At 41.3% G+C, this 20,660-nt stretch overlaps 1 protein-coding gene across 1 annotated transcript in view; it reads left to right on the plus strand.

The window, feature by feature from the left end:
• The first annotated feature begins 1,522 nt into the window (after positions 1-1,522).
• The window catches only part of DYRK1A (dual specificity tyrosine phosphorylation regulated kinase 1A), an 86,296-nt gene continuing 67,158 nt past the window's right edge, over positions 1,523-20,660 (plus strand). Inside the window, exon 1 of the mRNA XM_075518588.1 lies at positions 1,523-2,062. The gene's annotated coding sequence lies outside the window, so the exon portion shown is untranslated. The remainder of the gene's footprint in view (positions 2,063-20,660) is intronic.

Below are 20,660 nucleotides of genomic sequence, written 5' to 3' on the forward strand. Positions count from 1 at the left end.
CAACGCCTAGATTACTTGGGTGACCTATGACTTGGGCTGTTGCTGCACCTGTCTCCCTCTCCTTGGCTGCTTATTTCCACCTTTTAACCTGAGATAAAAAATATTAAAATAGAAAGAAAAGCAAATGGAACAAGTGTTAGTAATATGTCCTAATTTCTTCAAGGAGGCTGGCTGTGAACTAAAATGACTGAAGTATCACATTAGAATTAAAGTATTAGATAAAGGCCATACTCTACTTTTTGATCTTTGTGGGCATTCCAGAAAAAAAATTTAAAAATCCCTGTCACAGATTTAGGCTACCTGCACCGAGGCCGCAACTCCGCTCCGCAATTACGAGTGGAAAGGAGCCGTCCCTCAGCAACCCGAGGCTCCCTTCACAGAGCACACCCACACCGCGCCTGCCAGACGAGGCAACTTCGTAGTGGATTGTTTTTTCTTTTTGGGGAATATTTTTTGGGGGTTGGATGAGGAAGACCCCTGCCCGCCCGAGTCTCCCCCGGACACACCACACCGCTCCTGCCGCCTGGGAAGGCGGCTTTCAACAACCCCACCGCCCTCCCGGGGACTCTCCCCACCGCGGGCGGCGCGGGAAGCCCGGCCTGCTCGGCCTCACCTCGCCTCGCCTCGCCTCAGGCGGCCGGAGGGCACCGCCCCCCCCGCCCGCCTCCAGCGCCGCCCGGTCCCGCCGCCGCGCTGCCGGCGCCCCCTGCGGGCCGGGGATGGCGCCGCCGTAGCCCTGCGGGGCGGCGGTGAAGGCGGGCCGCCCCCTCCCGGGCGCCCACCGCGCGGCAGGGGCAGGGGCAAGGGCAGCCGCTCCCCTCCCCCCAGCGCCGTTACCGGCCTGGCGCGCCGCCCCGCCCCGCCCCGCCGCCCCCCTCCCCCACGCCCCCGCGCGCCGGGGCCATCCCGGCCCGCAGCGGCGCGGCCGCACGGGTCTCGTCACACGGCGGAGGGCGGGGGGGGGGCAGCGGTTGCCCAGGCGACCAGGGCCCGCCCTTCGCCCGTCGCTCTCTTCCCCGCCCTCCCCACGTCAGCGCCGTCTCCCGCCCGGCCGGGGTGGGGCAGCCGGGCCGCGTGATTGACAGTTGCCATAGAAACAGGCTCGCCCCGTCGCCATTTTGTCAGTTGGCTTTTTTTTTTTTTTTTTTGAAAAAAAACCTCTTCCCGCCTGAATCGTGGGGTTTATTTTTTTTTTCTCTCCTCCTTCCCACCTCCACCCCGAAAGGCGTTATCGCGCAAGAAAACGAAAGAACACCCTCAAAAAAAACTGTCCTCCGAGGGTCCGGCGGGGACACGCGAGAAGTTCGTCCCGCGCGGGCGGGCGCGGACAGGCTCGAGGCGGCAGCAGCAGCAACAGCAGCGGTGCGGGAGGGGAGCGGGGCGGCGCGGCGCAGCGCCCTGGCGAAGCCGGTTCGCGAGGGAGGGGGAAGGAGGAGCGGGCGGGGAGGGAGGGAGGGGGAGGAGGTAGAGGCTGGCAGGCGGGGGAGGGAAGGAGGGAGCGAGGAGTTCCCGGGGGCTCGGTACGGCGCTGCGCTTCCCCCCACCCCCTCCTCCTCCTCCCCCCGCCCGCTCGCGCCCGCCCGCCCGCCGCTGTCCCCGCGCTGCCTGGCCGGGGCTCAGGCCGCCGCCGCCGCCGCGCCGAGGTGAGGCCGGGCCCTGCCGTTGCCGCCGCCGGGCGCTGCGCAGGTTTGGAACGCGCGCCATTTTGTGAGCGATAGAAAATCCAGCCCGGCCAGGAAGCGCCGCGGATCCGCCCGCCGGGCCGGGCCCCCCCCCCCCCCCTTCGCCGCCCAGAGAGGAAGGCGCGCAGCGGACAGACCCCGCGGCCGGTGCCCCCCGCGCCCCGAGCGGCACCGGCACCGCCGCCAGCCGTGCGGGCCCGAGCGCGGCGGGGCGGCCGGACTGCGGAGCGCACAAGAGGGAGGCGCTGCCGCGCCGGGGCCCCTGGCCGAGGCCGGGGGAAGCGCTCGCTCCTCGCCCTGCCTGCGCCCGCCGCCCAAGGGAAGAGGCCTCAACCGGGAGAAGCCGGGCCGGAGCGCAGGGCCCGCAGCCCCCCACACGGGTAAGTGAGACCCCTCAGCCGGCGGCGGGGAGCTGCGCAGCGGGACGAGCTGGTGCCACCTCCCGGCCCGGCGCGGTCGAGGGGGGCGCAGCGCAGGGGGCAGCTCCGCTGCCATCTTAGAGAGAGGAGGTGGGGAGAGCGCAGGGGCCCGCCGAGCCCCGGGCCGGAGCTGGCAGGGCCGGGACCCGTACCGGGCTTTGGACCTGGCCTTCTTCCCCGCCCTCCCTACCGCCGCCCCCTTCTGGGGCAGGCCGGGCATGGCCGGGGGGGCAGCGGCGACGGCCGCGGCCTCTGCGGCCCTTTTCCCTTCGGCGTCCGGGAGAGGCTGTCGCTGCCGGGTTGGGAAGCGGCGAGAGGGGCCGCGGGACCGGCAATGGAGGAAGGGAGCTCGCCTGGATCCCCTCGCTCTTATGCGCAACGCCCTGCGGTGGGCGGGTGCGAGGTCTCGCCCCGGTCTGGGAGCAGGGAGAGGGAGGCGAGGAGGGCGTCAGGAGTTGAACCATCAGCTGAGCAGGCACCTGTTGTGGTGGAGGTTTTAGGTGCCCCTGCCTGCACCCGCGTGAGGGACTTGTGTGGTAGGTGGGGAAGTTGGAGGCCGATGTAGAAGGAGTACCTGTGTGAGATGACTGTCATCTGGGCGGGGGGTGGGGTGGGGAAGAGGAGGGAGAAGCAGTTGGGAATAGGCACAGGGACACACAGGCACTTCTATATTTTAATAGCTGGCTGCAGTCTTTTAGGAATTTAGCTTTGTGTTGCTGAAGAAATTGGAGACCTCATCTGATACATAGGGTGCTCCTTCTCTGGAGTGGCATTCCCTCCCACCGCCACAAAATCAGAAAAAGCAATTAAAAGTACTGTAATTTGAAATTTTGAAATTGGTGCATTTTTGAATCTCAGTCAGCTTTGAAGTTTTCAGTTTAGTCTGTCCAAAGACTATGTAGGGGTTCTTTGATCATGTGTCTAGATTGCTGCTGTTACTTAGTTCTCCTATTACTCCACAGTCATTGGGGGAAATAAACATTCGTTGTTCTTTAAAATTAACAAAGAATATCTGACTACGAAATAAATCAACAAGCGTGTTTTTGACAACCTACTGTTTTAATGCGAATGAGAGTGTGCTGTTAACTTTTGCCAGAAGGTATATATAGTCACACTTACATGGATATAGTATCATAGGGGGGGTCTAGATAAGTAGAATTTAACTTTTTTTTATTGTCACGTTGGTATTTTGTTCTCCTTCCCTTAAGAAAAGGAGTGTAAAGCTGAAGAATATGTCAGTGATGTCTGGTGATAAATAAGCAAACATTTTGTTTGTAGTAATATTTATTTATCTGCCTGTAACCAAGCAGAATTTAACTTATCTCATTGGAATAGTCTGTAGCCCTAAAAAGTTGTGGTAAACTTGTGTCTCTTTTTCTCCACACCCCCTTCCCCTCAACCTCTGTAGGTTGGATATTTTTGGAAAATTAATTATGCTTTATAGAATTAGAATAATAACACTGAAAATAACTCTGAGTATGAGCTAGTATTTGTTAACTATTATCTATATATATTTGGTGAACTTGGTGTGTATATATATAGACTACTTTTGTAGGCTGCGCTTCATGTTTTTGGCTTATATGAATTATTTAGAACTAGAGTGTTTTTATTTGCAGTCTGAAGTAGAATATGTGTGTGGTGTTAAATTTACATTTTCTGCTGTGAATTAAAAATTCTGTCAAAGTTTATGAAGCTTATTGAGTTTAATTAATGGTTTTTGAATATTCTTTGAGTAAAGCAAGTGTATCTTGTTCAAAATTGAATAAAGAGCACGGTCTTCTTAAATCAAGAAAAGAGGGCAATTCCTTCTGTTAAATCATTGTGTACACATTTACATATGACAATAGTTTAATATTGTTTCCAGGCAAATAGGTAAGAAAGACAGTTTGTTACATGAGCAGCAACGTTGCAGTTCCTGAATCAATACTTGGGTGGATTTAGAACTTGTCACTGGAATCCCCTCCCCCGCATTGGACAGTGACGGAGAAGCCGCAACAAGGATAATTTTACCTAATAGCAGCCAAGAGTTCTCTATTTCAGTGTCAGTTTATGGGTAGTATTCTCTTACTTGTGTAAAATAATGAGGTAGTCATCAGGAATTTATCAATTTTTAAAGTATGTGGGTTTTGCGTAGACTGGGAATTAACACATGAGACCATAAATGACTTTTAACAAACTGGTTCATAGTTTACACAAAGTAGAAAAACATGACTGGTATCTAGTAAAAACTGTGTGCCTCATCTAAGCTTTTAAAGTTACATTTAATTAAGACATACTTGTTAACATGTATACCACATTTTAAAATCTTAATTCTGATAGGGCCTTGCACAGAAACATGTGTCTGGGTTAACTGTATTATTAGGCTTTGCCTTAATGGATTTACTGTGAGATTTTTGTCATTTTAATTCAAATTAGTTAGTCAACACCTTAGCATAAAGTGAAAAAGTCCCTTTTAGGTTATGCTAACATGTTTGAAACTGTACCCCCTGGTCATACGGTAGTATGTGAAAAGACTAGTTAATAAAACACATGAAAAATTGTACCTTTATTTGCTATGACAGCATTTTATGGTTTCATCTGAACTGAAATGGGTGGTGATTTGAAGACTAAAACGTACTCTTACCAAAGAAGCAATTTTGTTGCTATAATTAGATTCTCTTTTCAGCATTCCCCTTAAAACCTCTTTATTTCAGGTGTTTTTAACCCTGGCTATGGGACTGTAGGTTGAAAGTTGTTGTTAAAGCTTTATGTTTTTGAGTAAGAATTGAAGACTGGTATATGTTTACTCTTTCTGTGGTAATTTTTAATGCGATTTGGAGAACTATTTTCCAAAGTGAAGTCAAAAACTTTCTGATATCTCTTTTTTTATAGGAGCACGGGAGACTTGTATAACTTCTGAAATCCTTTTGTAAATAGATCTGTTGTAGAATAGGATTATTTACAGAGAACTGCTGCTTTTGTCTTTATAGCTGAGTACAATAGATTATTTGTTAAGTTTACAGTTTCATCTCTTTTTTTCAGTAAGAGTTTGGTAAGAAGCATCTTTTTTTAAAAAATTTAATAACTTTTTTGCTAATCAGACTTTAAGAAGTCTAAAAGACTTGATATGTTTATGCAGCGAGACTTCTTTTTTGCTCTAAGACTATTTGAAATAATACAAAAAACCTTTCTGAGCAAACATGCCTTTCTTGTAAGCTTACGAGTGGGGGAAAAAAGTAAATAAGACATTCTGAGAAGTGGAATACTCTCCTTTTCCTTCCTCACCTCCATGGGTCCTTCAAGAGGAGAGTTATGGGAACCGTAGTCTATTGATAGTTTAAAAACACTGGAGAGACTTCTGATAATTACAAACAATTGTTACTTCCAGAAAGACATATTCTACATGTACAGTTATCCAGTACTCTCTCTTTGAGGTGACACAATATACCAACAGAATTACAGTGACCTAATCATTAGTTGCATGTAACAATTAATGTAACAGTTTGTAATTTATATCCATTGGTTATCTTTTTCCCTTATGTGGAAGGAAGGTACAGTTCTGAGTTTGATTCTGTTTTATCCAGGCTTGAGTGAAAAAATGACTCAACTGCTTTTGCTAGTACAAATGTATTTCATTACTTTAGAATAGATTTCTAGTTCATACTTAACTCCAGCTTTATTTGGAGTTCAGCTCCATTTCCCCTAATACTCATGTATATGAGTCTTGTCCAGTGTCTGTGGGTGCTTAATTATGGCTTACTTGTCTGAGAGCACAGGTCAAAAAAAGGAGCTCCTCTTTGACTGGAAAGCACATAGTGGTGAGACAAAGTCCTGTTGTCTCTATAAGGTTTCCTTTCCCCTCTCTCACTTCCCTCCTTTTTTTTTCCTTCCCCTCCCCAATCTCTAAAGGATAGGTGAGTTTTTCTACAGTTGGAAAGGACAGAGATGGGGTGGCTCAGTATGAAAGGCACTGATGTTATCATATCCTCATTCATTCCAAAATGTCCCGTCCATGCAATTTACAGGGAGAATACCCACTGAAGGGCTAGGGAAATGTGGAAGATAGTTCCCAGTCAGCTCTGCTTACATCCATACAGTGTGAATACTCTGGAACCTCTGAAGTCTAGACAGTAGCTATTTCAGTTACCCTGTATGAAGACATAATCTGTTTAATTTCATCTCTGAATATAGCATTTCTTAAAAGCAGTGAGAATGTTTCTGTAGTTAAAATAACATAAGCTAGCACTTATTTGTAAACATACTACTTGCAAAGTTTCCAGGGTCTTAGTAGCACTAAATACCTGAAAGTGAAACTGAATAAATGAAAGTGAAATTAACAGTGTCAGTTTTGTTCCAGCTGTGAGAAACCAAACTTTAAAGTTGTGTTACATGAAGTTCCAAAACCTTCTATTTTTTTTTTCCAGAGTTCCTCTTTCAAAATACAATTGAAATAATTTAGAGTGAATTTTGATGAATTTTGATGAAAAAAAATTGAACTAGTAGAATGAGTAGTTGGCACAATCATAGTTAAGTACATTTTAGTGATTAAATTGAACTTGCCAGTGAAACTTTCAAATCCTAGCATCTGAAAACCTATTGTTCATTGGTTTTTTACTTCCTGGCTTCAAACACAGGTAGCTAACATTTTTGTTCATTCAAAATCCTATTTACCTGTATGTGCTCAAATCTTAATTTGTGTTCCTGTGAACTATGTAAATTGCTAATAACTTCTCATTTACTTTGCCAGTGGACCTGTCACTGAGGAGCCAATTGGAGCATAGCACATCCACTTCCTTTATAGAGGAAATGGTTTTGTGTCCATGCTATCAGTTTACTGTTTAAACTGAAAGAAGGGGTAAAAAGAGGAAAAAACATTGTCAGGTAGTTAATATATGAGTACTTACTCAATTCTATATTTTCCTGAACAGTATGAATTTCTTTGCACTGATCTCTGTTTTGTCTGTCCAGTTGTAACTACACCTTTTTTTCCTACTTATAAATATATAACCATATATGTTCTTGTTTTTCAAATACAGTTTTAACAGGACTTATACATGAAATACATGTAGGGTATGTGTTTGATTACAGACGAATCAGTTTCTAATATACTCCTTCAAAATCTGATTGATACTGGAAGCTCAGTAACTTGCCTGGATCATGTCTGATTCTGGCTTCTTTGTTGTTATTCTTTCTAACTTGTGGATAAGTAGACATTAATTTAATGGTATGCCAAAAATTGCAAGTTAGTGTTTGAAATATATTGATGTCTTTGTCAGTGTTACAAGAAGTGATTGTTGCATGAAGATCTTGGCAGTTTCCCTTTCTGTAGAAGTTACTCATAAATATTACAAATACTGGGTCATAGTTGTGGAATAACACAGCTGAATATACATTTTTCACCACGATCAGATGTTCATAAGCTTAGAATTCTGTGTTCTTGTATTTAGGGTGACTTTCCTGTCAATGTCATAGTGTGCCTTCAGAAGCTGAGATTTTTATGGCAGGCCCTATGCAGGAAAATGAGCATTACTGCAAATGCTGAAGGTGTACATGATTGCACATATCTGTCTATGTCTTCCCACTGAAATCAGATTTTTGCTTAAGTTCTATATATGGTAAGGCTACAAACTTACGTTACACTTTCCCCCAAAATCAGAGGCACTAGCAGGTGCAGTTCTGGGGAGAGGTCAGTTAACTATATAGTTACTACAGCTTCATTTTGAATGATCCTTATATCTCCTTAAACTATTCCTGATGGTTTATTATTTTTAATCCATGCTGCGTTTTACAAGCTTAGTTTCTAAGTGAATTAATGTCTTCTGTGAACTAAGCCTACCAGAGACAGCATCATAAATGATTCATTTATTTTGAAGGCCGAGTGGAAAGAGTATATATGATACTGTGTTATAAACTATAGTTGAAGGCTGTATTATAAGAGCATAGTTAAAATTTGCTTGGTTTTGCATTGTTGTACTACTTAGAGACCTTAGTTGGGATTTGTTTTCCATTTTGTTTTGTACTGTACAATATGAAGTAAATATTATTTCTTTCTGCATTTAATCAGGATTTCATGACTTTGAGATGCATATCCATTCATTCCTAATGTTCTCCTATGTAGCATTTTTGTTACAGCATTGCATAAATGCATACATGTTTGTGGTTTTTTTTTTTTTTTTTTTTTCCCCCTGGTAAATAAATAGAGTTGTGAGTTATTGTAATTTGATAGTCTGTTGTACAAAAGCTTAATGATAGAAGGTCTAAAAACTAATAATCTGGAGGCATGAATGGAAATCATTAATGATATCTGATGTGGTCCTTACAAGGGGGTTTATCTCCTGTCTTTGTAGGATTTGTCTCGGGATATTTTCACTTGTGTATTTTACACAGCATGCATTCATTCTCTTTCTCTGGACTACTGCTGCCTTAAAAAAAATCTTAATTTTAATCATTGTATGTTAAAGCAAAGTTTTGTTTGCATAATACAAAACAATCTGAAATCTGTGGTCTCATGAGGCAGAAGCTCAAGATACATTTTTAGCAAGCATACAGTGGCCCAGAATACAATTTCTAAGTTATGTGTTAGTCATTCTGTATATTCTGAAACCTATGAGCTCCCCGATTGACAGTGCTAGTTTATTTATGCATTTGAGGAAACAGGTATGCATTATATTTCATATGTTGTAAGCATGGTCTTTCTGCTTATATTTTAATCTTGAGTACCTCTGTAGAGTTGCATTTGGCTTTGTTAGTTTTTTCCATAAAAACTCCCAAACTAAGTCAAGCACTCAAACACTGACAAAAATGGGAAAATTGTCTCTTGCTTTTGGCAGTCTGAACTATCTTTCATCATGCAGTAAATAGAAATTTTTTTTTTTTGTAGGTACAAGGTGTTAATAATTGCACTGTCCAGATCTTGCACTCAGTCTCAGGTTTGTGACTTTCTTATAGGCTTGTGCACAGGTGTAACATTTTAGTATCTGAATCTAGCAAATGGTAACAGATTCTTTTCGCATCTTGTGGAAGAGAAACGTTTTTCAGTGATTAGGATCTCATGTACCGAAAAAAATCCCACCAAACCTAGAAATGTTTGTGTCTTGCTTATTGGCAGCCTAACTTAAGGCACTGAGTTCCTGTTTTTTGGGGTGGGGAGAGAGGTTTCAGAGATTTTAGGCCTTTTGTATAGCACTTAACTTCATGTTCCATTCCATACACAAACCAGTTCTTGCCTTGCTAACAGGAGATAAATACATGTTACGAAGCTGCTTTTTAGCAGTGGGAATGAAAGCAAAAAAGGTAAAGTGACTTGCCTAAAGTTACACAGTGACGCAACGGGCGGAGCTGAGGTTAAGGGTTTAGGCGTCTTATGTCTTAATAGCAGGATGCTATGTATTTGCAGTTACATTTGACTTGAGTTTATATTCTGAGTGCTTTGTAACTCGGAGAAGCAGTCTCTTAAGGTTGGAGAGTGACTCAGCATATCCAGATAGAGGTCTCCTCAAGGAACTTAGGATTTCTTTCGAAATTTGGGGGAATTAGAGTTTGAACTCGTTTTTCCCAAAGGGAGTTTGCTTGTCTTTAAAAAAAAATTCATGTTTTACTTGAAATCTTTTGCCCTATTTGATACACATACCTCAATTTTGGAAAGAACTGATGGAGTCTTTCAGTAAATAGTATCATTTATGGTATAGCTGGCATTTACTGTATAGCTTTGTTTTCCATGTGCTATCCTCCTGATGTACATGATAAGCATCTGTTCAGTGAATAAAATAGCATTTGACCGTGTGAGTAAAGATTGTGTTGCAAAATATGTAAAAGAGACAGAATTGTGTATCAGGCCTGCCTTAAACATTTCTTAACTTAGTCCGTGATTTTATGACATTTAGAAAACTTTTTTTCACATGGAAGGAGAAAGAGGCATATATGGTATTTGCCTAGTTTGTATGATTGAAACATCTCTGTCTTACTAGTACGGAAGCTCCTGCCTCTCCTACCTGATCTGGCAGGGCTGAGTTCTCAATCTTATGGGTCAACCACTTGAGAGTGAACAGTTTGGGGAACAATGGGTTACCTGTGCAAGCATATACCGGTTGTGTAAACCACACTTTTGTATGCTTGGGTTTGGTTGGCGTTCATGAGGGAAAATTGGCTAAATGTCTTAAATATGGCTCTTCTACAATAATCATCTGTGTTCTGGTTTCAGCTGATGAAACTTGTCACAGAGTCTTGAGACATTGCTTGGTAGTAGTGGCAGTGAAGGGAAGCAAACTGACAGAAGCTGATGAGTAAAGATTGAAACTACTGATCTTCTGCTACTATACCTTCTTAAATTTGGGGGAAATTTGAGAAGACTTCATTACCTCTTTTTCATCCAGATCAATTCCATCTTCTAGCATAAGATAAGATTGTAGGCTGGTACGTAATTTCAGTGCTGAGAGAATGGTGAAGGGCAGCACAGCCAAGAACAGTATATTCAGAGAAAAGCACAAGCAACATTGATTTTTCTCCCCTCTTTCCTTCTACCCTAAACCATTTTCTCCTTCCACCCACCGAAATATTTATATGTTTTCCTGGGGCTAGTGAAAATTGCCTAGCTCTCCCCAAAACTGTACCTGTGCCAAATTTGAAATAATTGATAAAAAAGAAGCAAAAAGATGAAAAGCAACAACTCTTTATTTTCATATCTCATCTATGAGGGGTGTGGGGCTTGCGCAGTATTTAATCTGATGTTATATGTGTTTGTTTTACAGTGTAAGTATTAGCAAACTGATGTGAAGTTCATGCTGCAAGATGTAGAGCCACTGAAGCACTTTGAGGGAAATTGTTGAAAGAGTTGTTCCAAGGCAAAGTGTGCAACAAGGAGTTCTTTGAGGGCAGTTTTAGCTTAAGCAGCTCCCCTTCTCTCCAGATTCTGGCTGCTTGTTCCCACCTGCTTTGTGTTGGCACAGCTGTTTGTAAGACCAACCAGTGAATCAGACTTGGAAACCGAGTTGGCTGAAATATATAATTTTATATATATAACATTTGGGTGTGTGTGTGGGGGTGGAGAATCAGGTTACTTTTCAGTCAGATCGGTTCCCAGACCTCGTACACTGTGCTGCTGCTCAGACATTTGACAAGATAATGGAATGGGTTGCGTGGGTGGACAGGACCAGGGTGCCTAGAAGAGGCAGGGGTTGGTTAACTGGCTCTGATAGCACTGTTACTTAATGGAGAACATAATTCTGAGGAATTTTTGCCACCCCTCCTGTAGTAAATCACTCCCCTGTCAGTCTCTCTCTGTGTCCCCCCCCCGTCTCCCCCCCGCCTCACTCTGCCTCTCTCAGACTTTTGCTTGCTATTTCAAACTTCCATGCTTATTCCCTCTCTAATGTTCCTACTCTGATGCTGTCCGGCTTGTGTGCACTTTTAACATGCGCTACTTGACACGTCTTACTTGATAACAAGTTCTCTAACTCTCCTGCTTGCTTTCTAACTCTCCTGCTTAGTCCTGATGCATCTGTTTCCTTGTGCTCTTTTCATCTGTGCTCTTCCTCTAGTTATTCCTCACTCTCGCTTGCTCTTTTTTACAATTTTCTAACTTCTGCTCATGCCCTTTTTCCTCTCGTGTCCTTTCCAGTGCTCGGTCTCTCAAGCGCCTCTTTTGTCACTGGCTCAGTCTCTTGCTTGCTCAGTGGTTTCTCCTGCTTGTTCTTTCTCACTTGTTCTTACTTTCTCTTCCCCCTTGTAAGAACAATGCTTTTGAGGGAAAAAAATTCCACATTTTAAAGACTAAAACCTCTTAAGAAACCCAAAGTTTTTAATTTTCTGGGTTTTTTTCCCCCAAACATTACTACAAAAAAATACAATATATAGGTTTCTTCTAAATCTTACACACTTCTGAAATTTTAACTTGAATTCTATATTGCCTTAAGGTAGATATATGCACACAAAATATGTATTGTTCCTGTTCAGACAAACGGAAAGATGAATTGAAGTTTCTAAAGTTAATATTCTAATAAAAGGTATTTTTCAGCTGTCTTTGTAAGATGTGGACGTAGCTTATTGATACCAGAAGCTAAATTACAGAGTAAAGATGCTTAGTTTTCTTGTTCCTGCTATACAAAGGAGACATGAAAAAATGTTTCTCTTGATAGCCTGGTTTTAACATAACCACCAGCTGGACCGGTTATGTTAAAAAACAGAAAAACCAAACAATTCTCTTGGAAATTCCATGCTTGCTTGTCCTCTTAAATAAGTGACCAGAGCTGCTGGGATTATGCTGTTGTTTCACTTCCGTGTATTCAGATATCTAATATTTTTGTTCAAGTTATTTAAATTTTGTTGATAACTATTTACCTGTTAGTTGGGAAGGTAGACAGGAGTGCTGATTCCTCAATATCTGAATCCATCCGTATTTTAATATCCATCCATATTTGAATAATCCAAAGTGACTTTGAATAACAACATGGAAGATTGGACAATACACTTATTCCATTGTCTTTTTCCTGCTATAAAGAGTTTTTCTGCCCATCTCCTTTGCTTCTCTAAGCCTTTGGGTGGACTGAGGGCACCTGAAGGTACTGAGGGTGGACTGAGGGTACCTGAAGTACCTTGCAAGGTGTGCTTTCTCCATGAAAAATGTGATGGACAAGATCTTACTTTTGCATCCCTATGTGAGAGCACACTTAAACATGTCGCTCTCTGAGCTTGCAGATTTTTATTTCGTTAGGCCAGTTGCTCTAGGTCAGGTTATCAAGCTATCAGGATATACATGCTAATAGGGCAAACACTGTTCTGAATTACAATAGTTGTCTTTGGAAACATTCAGTTGGTTCCTTCTTGGTGAGTAAATAAAAGTATTACTTGTAAATGCTGTATTTCTTCAGTGGTTTGTGGCTTGTCTTTTTTTTTTTTTTAATCCCCATCCATCTTCTCTTCTGCTTTGAGTCTTGTTCAAGTCTACTCTTCAGTAAACTTTTTTCATCATGCTTGTTTTTGTGCATGGTTTTTTTCATGGTGAAAGACTTTTGGCTTGTGATAAACAACGTGGTATTGCTCAGTTCTAGGAGTAGTTGAGGTTCCTTAGTCAAATAATGGTTTAGCTACTTTGATGTTTAGTGCCTGTCTTTCCTCCCTCCCATCCCCTTCAGCAGTCCATTGCACTTTTCGTAAAGCTTTGTTTCTCTTTTTCCCTAACTTGCTTTGGATTGACTATTCTGCATTTCAGAACTTCCCGCTTTGGCTGTCTTTGTTGCCATCTCCTTGACCCCTTCAGGAAAGGCAGGAAGACTGCTCAATGTTTTCAGGCAATGTCTGTAGCAGATATAATCTGTACAGGTTAGCATGTCTCTTGTTCTTTCCTAAACACAGAGGCACCATGAAGAACGTCTCCATGCTTTCTAGTAATTCCTGTAAATCCAGTATGAAGCTAACTTGAAATATTTTGAATAAAAATCTCTCTGAGCAAAAAAGGGAGAGTAGGCCTTGGCTGCTAGATCCATGTGGGGATCCATCTTTCCTCAGATGGATTCAGTGTAGCACCACTGAACTCCACAGAGATCTCTTTCTCTTAAGCTCTGAAGCTATTAAGTCTCCTTTATGTTCAGTTCAAGTAAAATCTCAAATTAGCAGTGTGGACTTCTGGCTTATTTCCAAAGGTGGTGCTTTCTTGGTTTTTTTGGTTTTTTTTTGTTTTGTTTTGTTTTTTTTAAAAGTGTTGGGAAGAGGGAAGTTCCAGTTTTGAAGCCATTAAATGTGGCTTTGCTTCCTCTAACTTACATTGGAAAGGAAGATGTCAGTGTAGTATATGGTGTTATGAATTGGGATGGAGTTCTCTGTTGTGACCATCTTGATGACTACATTGTCATGTTCAGTGTTTCCTTTTTGCCTTGCACTGAAAACTGATCATATGAAGGGCTATAGAGATGAGTCTATTAGACTGCAACCGGTCCATTTGGTGCACCTGGTATGAGCTCTGAATCATGCTTTTCTTATCCCTTTTGCTATGCCCCTGCAATTTCATATGTTGCTCTGCTGTTTCAGATGTGTCTATAAAAATTGTATTCTTCCTAAGGATACCTCTGCTGGCATCTTCCCTGGAGTGTGTCAGATCACACTCATGACCTTCTTGAGCTCTTTCACAAAATGGTAAAAAGAGCAGGTCTATATAAAAAATTACCTTTTTACAGCAATCTTTCTTAAAAAGCACAGCACATCATTACATTAAATACACCAGTTCAGTAACATTAGTAGAAAATTAAAGAGAAAATCTGCTGGAAAAGTGGCTTTGTTTTGGAGTCTTTCCATCTAGCGAGCTATTCTTGGTAGTCTGCAAGGACTTCAGTGGGACACTAAAAATTTTCTTGCCTTTTTATTTCCTGGATACCTTAGACGTGGTGATCTTGAGTACTGTTTGGAGGTCTGCAAGGTCAGGATTTAAAAGCTTTTTTTTTTTTTTTTTTTTTTTTTTTTAAATTTGTCCTAATTTCCTTCCTGCAACCTGCCTTATTTAAAATCATTTTAGGAATTTTTATCAGGAAAAAAAATGCTACAGGAAACCAAACTCCTCTGGTCAGAACCTTAGCAACTTCTGATGCTGGCAGAAATACTATTAAATAATCAGAAAGTTGTATAATCTTAGCATGTCCTAGTATTACTTAAATGGATAATTTTGTTAAAGTTTTAGTGCAATGTCTGCTTCTTGAACAAATGACAGATAACTTGGAGAGCATTAGATTGATCAGTTCATACCCAGTATTTGGATGCTGGAATTGGTGAGGTTCATATAAACTGTCCCAAAGGTTCAACTTTTTCTATTTGGCCTCATAAAAGTCTAGTGAGACAAAATTAATCTGAAAGGCCTCTGTTAGAGAGAATTTTCCTGGGCTTTTATCTCAATGAGAGATGTCTTTTAGACTTTTGTCTTATGACTGCCATCAGAGAATATTTTGAAAAATGAATTCCATACATCTCCATAGTGACTGCACTCAAAAAGGGATTCAAAACAATATGCCAAGTTGACAGACTAAGCTTGAACTACACATTCAGGACCATAATATAACATAGTTACTAAAAAAATAAAATGTCCTGAGTTCTTTAAAACCTTTAGTACATCAAAAAAAAGAGACATATTTATTCAAATGACTTGGCATGGCCTGTGTGTGTGAGAAAGCCAGTAAGCAAACCTGAAAAAAGTTGATTTTCTTTTGGGTGAATTCGTGCTAGAGCAGTGAGGATTGGGAAAGGGAGGAATGTGGGCAGAACAGGTCCCTTCCTGCCCCCCCCCCCTCCCCCCCCCCTTATTTTTTGTAGCAGCAAATGATTAGATTGGCTCAGCAATCGTGTGCTACTTCATCCTTAGCCTTAACCTCCTTTTTCTGTTGTCTGAGTGAAAGCAAAGTCTCTCACATTTGTTGTGGGCTGAAGGGGTGTGTGTGCGTGTAGGTGGGTATGTATGTGGTCAGCTACTAAGGATAAGCTGGCAGAAGGTAACTTGTTGTAAACACGATTGTGAATTTTAACTTTTAGCTGTCAAATTCGGATTGAGTTACCTTATGGTAGGGTATCTGCAACCTCTTGTTAGATTCATAAAACCTTTTCCACACCAGAAAGTCCTTGTCTTCTATATTAATAAGCAGGAAATAATACGGTTTTAATGGTGCTTGGCAATCTATTCCATTTGATGAAAGAGTGTCATGGTTTCTTGGTCATTGAAAGCTTTTAAATGATTAGATCTTTTTTTGTGGGGTATTCCATACCTTGATGAAGGCTTGATGAGGAATTACTGGATGAAATTCTAAACAAGTTATGTAGAAGTTCACATTAGATTATGATGAGTATGTTCTGGGCTTAATGGTGTGGTTTTTTGTTTAGTGGGGTTTTTTTGGTGGTGGTGTGTGGGTTTTTTTTTTTTTTTTTTTTTTAAACTTAGAGCAGGAAAGGCAATGATTTTAACTGGCAGAACTAGTGTTCTAGAGTCTCCAAAGAGCTACATGTAACCATATTTTGTAGAGGTATAGAGCTGCCATGAATGTTTGATGAAATCTCTATTCAATGTGATAATAAATGTACCCCAGTAAAGCTTTTGTTTGTTGATGTGTGCCTGCCGTCTGTACTGGCTCTTCTCCCTGTGTGTGCATGCATCCACATGCATATATGACTTGAATAGAGTGTTTGAATTCTTCTTAATGGATTATAATACCATTTAAAGCTCAGCAAAATTTTGCAGCCTACTACCTCTGCAGTAGTATCTTGGTATATCTTGGGATATACCAAGATTTTCTTTAACATTATGCTTAACGGCATGGATGGAGGCTAACAAGATAATAAAACAAGCCGTCAGAGTTTTAAATCTGAAAAATAAGGTGTTTTGACTTCATCACTAGGTTATATGAAAATTTACTTAAGTTTGTTAATTTATCTCCTCCTTCAATGAGAGTTTTCTAGGTCACTGGTTCCTTAACAGGGGAATAAGGCCATGGTAAATGAACTACAGATGGAACTTAAAACCATGTTGAATTATGTTAAGTTAAAAAATACTATGTTAGGATGATTCATATTTTGTTAAAAATTTTTGGAGCTGACAGTGATCTATATGCTGAGAAATGTTAGGGCTATAGTTCTGGAGTGAATGATGTGAGGAAAATGTGGAATCTTTATTCATGTATTTATTTACTACATTGAAGGAACAAAGAAGGGGAAAACCCATTTGTGCATTTTTTGTTGATCTACTTTGGAGACTTTTCTTTGCCACAGTTTTGGAGTGCCTTGTGATGTTATATGCATTGGAGATTACCTCATGAGCATGATACAAGAGTTACAGTAGTTTCCTCCTTCAAAGATGGTTTACGAGCCAGAGAGGAATTAAGCTAAGGCCACAGATGGACTTGTAGCCCTCATCATTGCAACCCCTACCTCTTTGGTGCCTGGATGTTGCAGGGGAATATGACATGGCTGTTTGACAGCAGCCTAAATTGGATCACAAGAGATTGTCTCTGTCCACTTTGTCTCTTGGTTAAGCATACTTGCAAGTTCTCTTCGTTGGCATTTTTTGCTTACTTTTCCACATTGGGCCAGCTTAAGAAGCTAAGCACAAAAACCTAATGATGTAAGTAAAGGTAAAAACTTTACTGCCAATTTAGCTACCAAAACTGTTTCATCATGAGGTGGAAGACTGCCAGGAAGATAAGCCTCGTCTGTGACTTGCTCTTTTCTTATAAGTAGTAACCCTGAGTTTGGTCAGCTTGTGAAGGCATAGGCTTGGTGGGAAGTTACGTTATGTGGCATAAACTGAGCTAGCATCTTTTTTTGGTGCAAAAAGCCTTTTCTTACCATTTGCTGAGCCAGTTCAGTTTACTAAACTGGCAGGAAATGAACCTGACAAAGACGTGAACAGTTTTTAACTGGGTTGTTAAGTTGATTTGTTTTACCATCTATTCAGTGTGAATGCTGAAGCTTTCCAAGAAAGGGGGCATAACTGTGCACCTGAGAGTCAGGAAGGATGGAGGGTGACTGCTGCCCTTCCTGGCAATTTAGTGTTTTCCTCAGACGGAGGGACCCCGAACTCCCGTTGTTCAATTCCAATGAGAATACCTAGACCACCTGGCTTTTCAAATGTTCTTGGCAAGTGTCCTTGAGTTCCATGTAATCTGTACTATTGTACAAAAAAAGAGCCAAAGAATCATGGGGCAGAAGGAGAGAAAAGGAAACATGACTCTCCAATCCAGTGATTAGGGTGCTTACCTTTAGGGAAGAGGAAGAAGAAACTTTCTGGGATTTAATCAGTGCTTACTCATTTTACAGGACATGGCTCCTGGATAATGTTTTATTTTCTCAGTGGAAAGATATTATGTGAATTATGGAAATGTAGCACAACCACCAAGTTAGGAATGATATGCAGATAAAGTGGAGAGAGTGTGGGAGAGTATAGATGGAACATAGAACACTTGGTATCAGTGGGATTGTATTCTACTCATTCTTCAGTTATTTGTTAAGGGCCTTTAACACTAATTTTTTTAATAGTGAAATTAGTTAATTTTCTGAAGGACTTAATCTGATAAATTGTGTATCTTTGCATTTGTTAATTCATATGTTGAAATACAAATACTCCATGATATTTTTTTAAATGTATTTGAGAGTATGTAGTAAGTGCAATTCATAAGAAATAGATGGTATTGTGCTTATGCTAGAGGTGTCTTGAATTTTGAAGACAGTGCATTTCCTTAGCTCCTCTAAATTGAGATCTCCTAAGATAACAGAAATAATGTTCCCTATGTGATTGCTGTAGTAATCCAAAATAGAATTGTTTTTGCTTTAGAATTCAGATTTCTCTCCTACTGTTACATTGGTCAACCTGAGCCTGAGTTAGGACTTGAAGCATATCGTGGAAGTCTCTGTATATACTTAGGCTGGAACATTGAGAGCTGAATGGTAAGGATGCTGGATTTTACTGTGGTGAAAAGTCTTTTTTTGTTCATTTTGCTTTCCAACATCACAGAAGTTTGTAGTTGGCATGCCTGATTAAATTTCTTCAAATTTGTTTACGTAAACTATTATGACAGACACAATGTATATGTAGAAAAGCCTGTAAACATTTCACTTGTGTCCTTGAAGTAAAGGTGGGGTCTATGACTATTGATATCAAACAAGATGTTAGCTGTGATCTTCAAGGTGCTCCGTGGCAGTTTGGCAAGAACTATTGGAAATACTTTAGCCAGGTTGCTCTTTACTTCTCTTGTACTATTAGCCTATACAGCAAACCTTACTATAGATAGCTAAAGTTTGTGAGCTCTCTACTTTTGTCTTTTTGTGGACAAACGTGGTCTGTTTAGATAGTGAGCTTTTTAGGCGAGGATCACCATTTTATTGTGTCACACAACGCCTAATGCAATGAGGTTCTCCCTCCATGAGCAGAATGCCCTGTTTATTTTCCCCAGCACGGTCCTAGAGCATGGCTGCCTCACTTCCAGTATCAGTAAGTGTTTGGACTCCTGGCCCTGACCTACGAACTGTCAGTTTCAAAGGTCCAGAACATCAAAGACTGCACAAAAATGCAAATAAAGTTCTCTGCGATTGAGTAGTATTATGCAGAATATAAATGTGTTAGCTGTATGTGCACGCTAAAAAGAACAATTAGGTTCTTGTTTACCGTGTGGATTTTTAAGCTGAAAGTCAGACTCGGGCTCTGGAACTGTGCAGAGTCAGCAGAAAACTGATCAAAAAAGGTGAATATTTTTACATCATGCTAAATTACAGAACTGACTCAGCAAGACTGGGGCAGGTGCCAGACGTGCAAGAGATGGGCCTGCGCTGAGTGGTTAAGGGCAAGAAGGGGTGCGGGTGGGAACACAGCAGCCAAATCTAAATCAGCTTTGGCTTTTGGGGAACTGCAGCCTGAGAATTCATATTTTAATGAAGTAACTCAGTTTATTCACCATCAATTTTGAATGCATCTGGTTGTCATGGAGCCTGAACTTGACCACTGTCAGTTTTCAAAGGTATTGAACTTCATATGAACTGCTATTTGAAAGCATGTTGAACAAGATTTTTAAACATGGTGTTTCTGTACTGACATGTCTGGTGAAAGCTGGAGCTTGGTTTTTGGTTTCCAAGTTAAAAAGAGCTGGAAGAGTAGTTGTGGTATATGTAGTTTTGGAAATAAGGGCTTCCTCCTCTTTTTCTTTAAACAACTTTTAACTTCTCTTTCCCATCTCTGAGCTTAGGGTCCCAGTTACTTCGTCGTATCCTAAATTCCTAGAAAAAATCCTAAAATTTCCTTCAAGTGCCTTCTAACATTGATAGATCTAATTAAAAGGCAAATCTGAGCTCTGTAAGCAAACTTAAGTTGTGGTTATGTCCCCATTTACTACACTTGCATGGCTATTCCATGTTCCATTTTAGTATTATGCTTAGGATATGTAGAAGAAGATAAATAATGCGCTGGGACTTTGAGTTCTGCAAACAGAGAAAAAGGATATCCTTCCACTTCGAAGGATGTGCTTAGAGTTAGTTTTAGGAATAGCCATTTGTGAGCCAAAACGGCTTTGGTTGCTGCTGTCAACCTGCTAAATCAGTCTCTTCCTTTTGCCTTTCTGGAGAGGCAGTGTGACCCTATTTCTGAAGTACTGAGTTTGACTATTTTAATATAAATGTGAAGCCTGTGAACTTGTCCTGCATAAAAATTATCACCTGATGATGAGACAGACTGTGTGTTGTCTATTTCCCAGAGAGAAAGAAAAAAAAGGAGAAAGCTTAGAGCTGAGGCCATCGTCCATGTCAGGCTTCTTAAATGATTGCACTCTAAATATAGTAATTTTAATATTTTTTCCTAGTGAGTGGTGAGTTTACCATCAGAATGATGTTGTGGCTGAAGTCTTATTGGAAAGACTTATGACTTGGCTAGCTCATTGATTGATTTTTAAGGGCTAGAGATTTTTTTTTTTTTAGAGAAGGTTTACATTGAGTTCTGCAGGATTTCTAGGATGATAAAAGTGTATGTATTTGTAACTGAAGAAATTCCTTCCTTTTTCTGCTCCTTTTAGATGCAGTGGCTCAGAAACATCTCTGAACAAGTGTCCCCAGAAAAACCCATCTAAGTGGGTGA

This window comes from Mycteria americana, chromosome 1 (assembly GCF_035582795.1).
Source record: "Mycteria americana isolate JAX WOST 10 ecotype Jacksonville Zoo and Gardens chromosome 1, USCA_MyAme_1.0, whole genome shotgun sequence".
In the NCBI taxonomy this organism is placed as follows: domain Eukaryota; kingdom Metazoa; phylum Chordata; class Aves; order Ciconiiformes; family Ciconiidae; genus Mycteria; species Mycteria americana.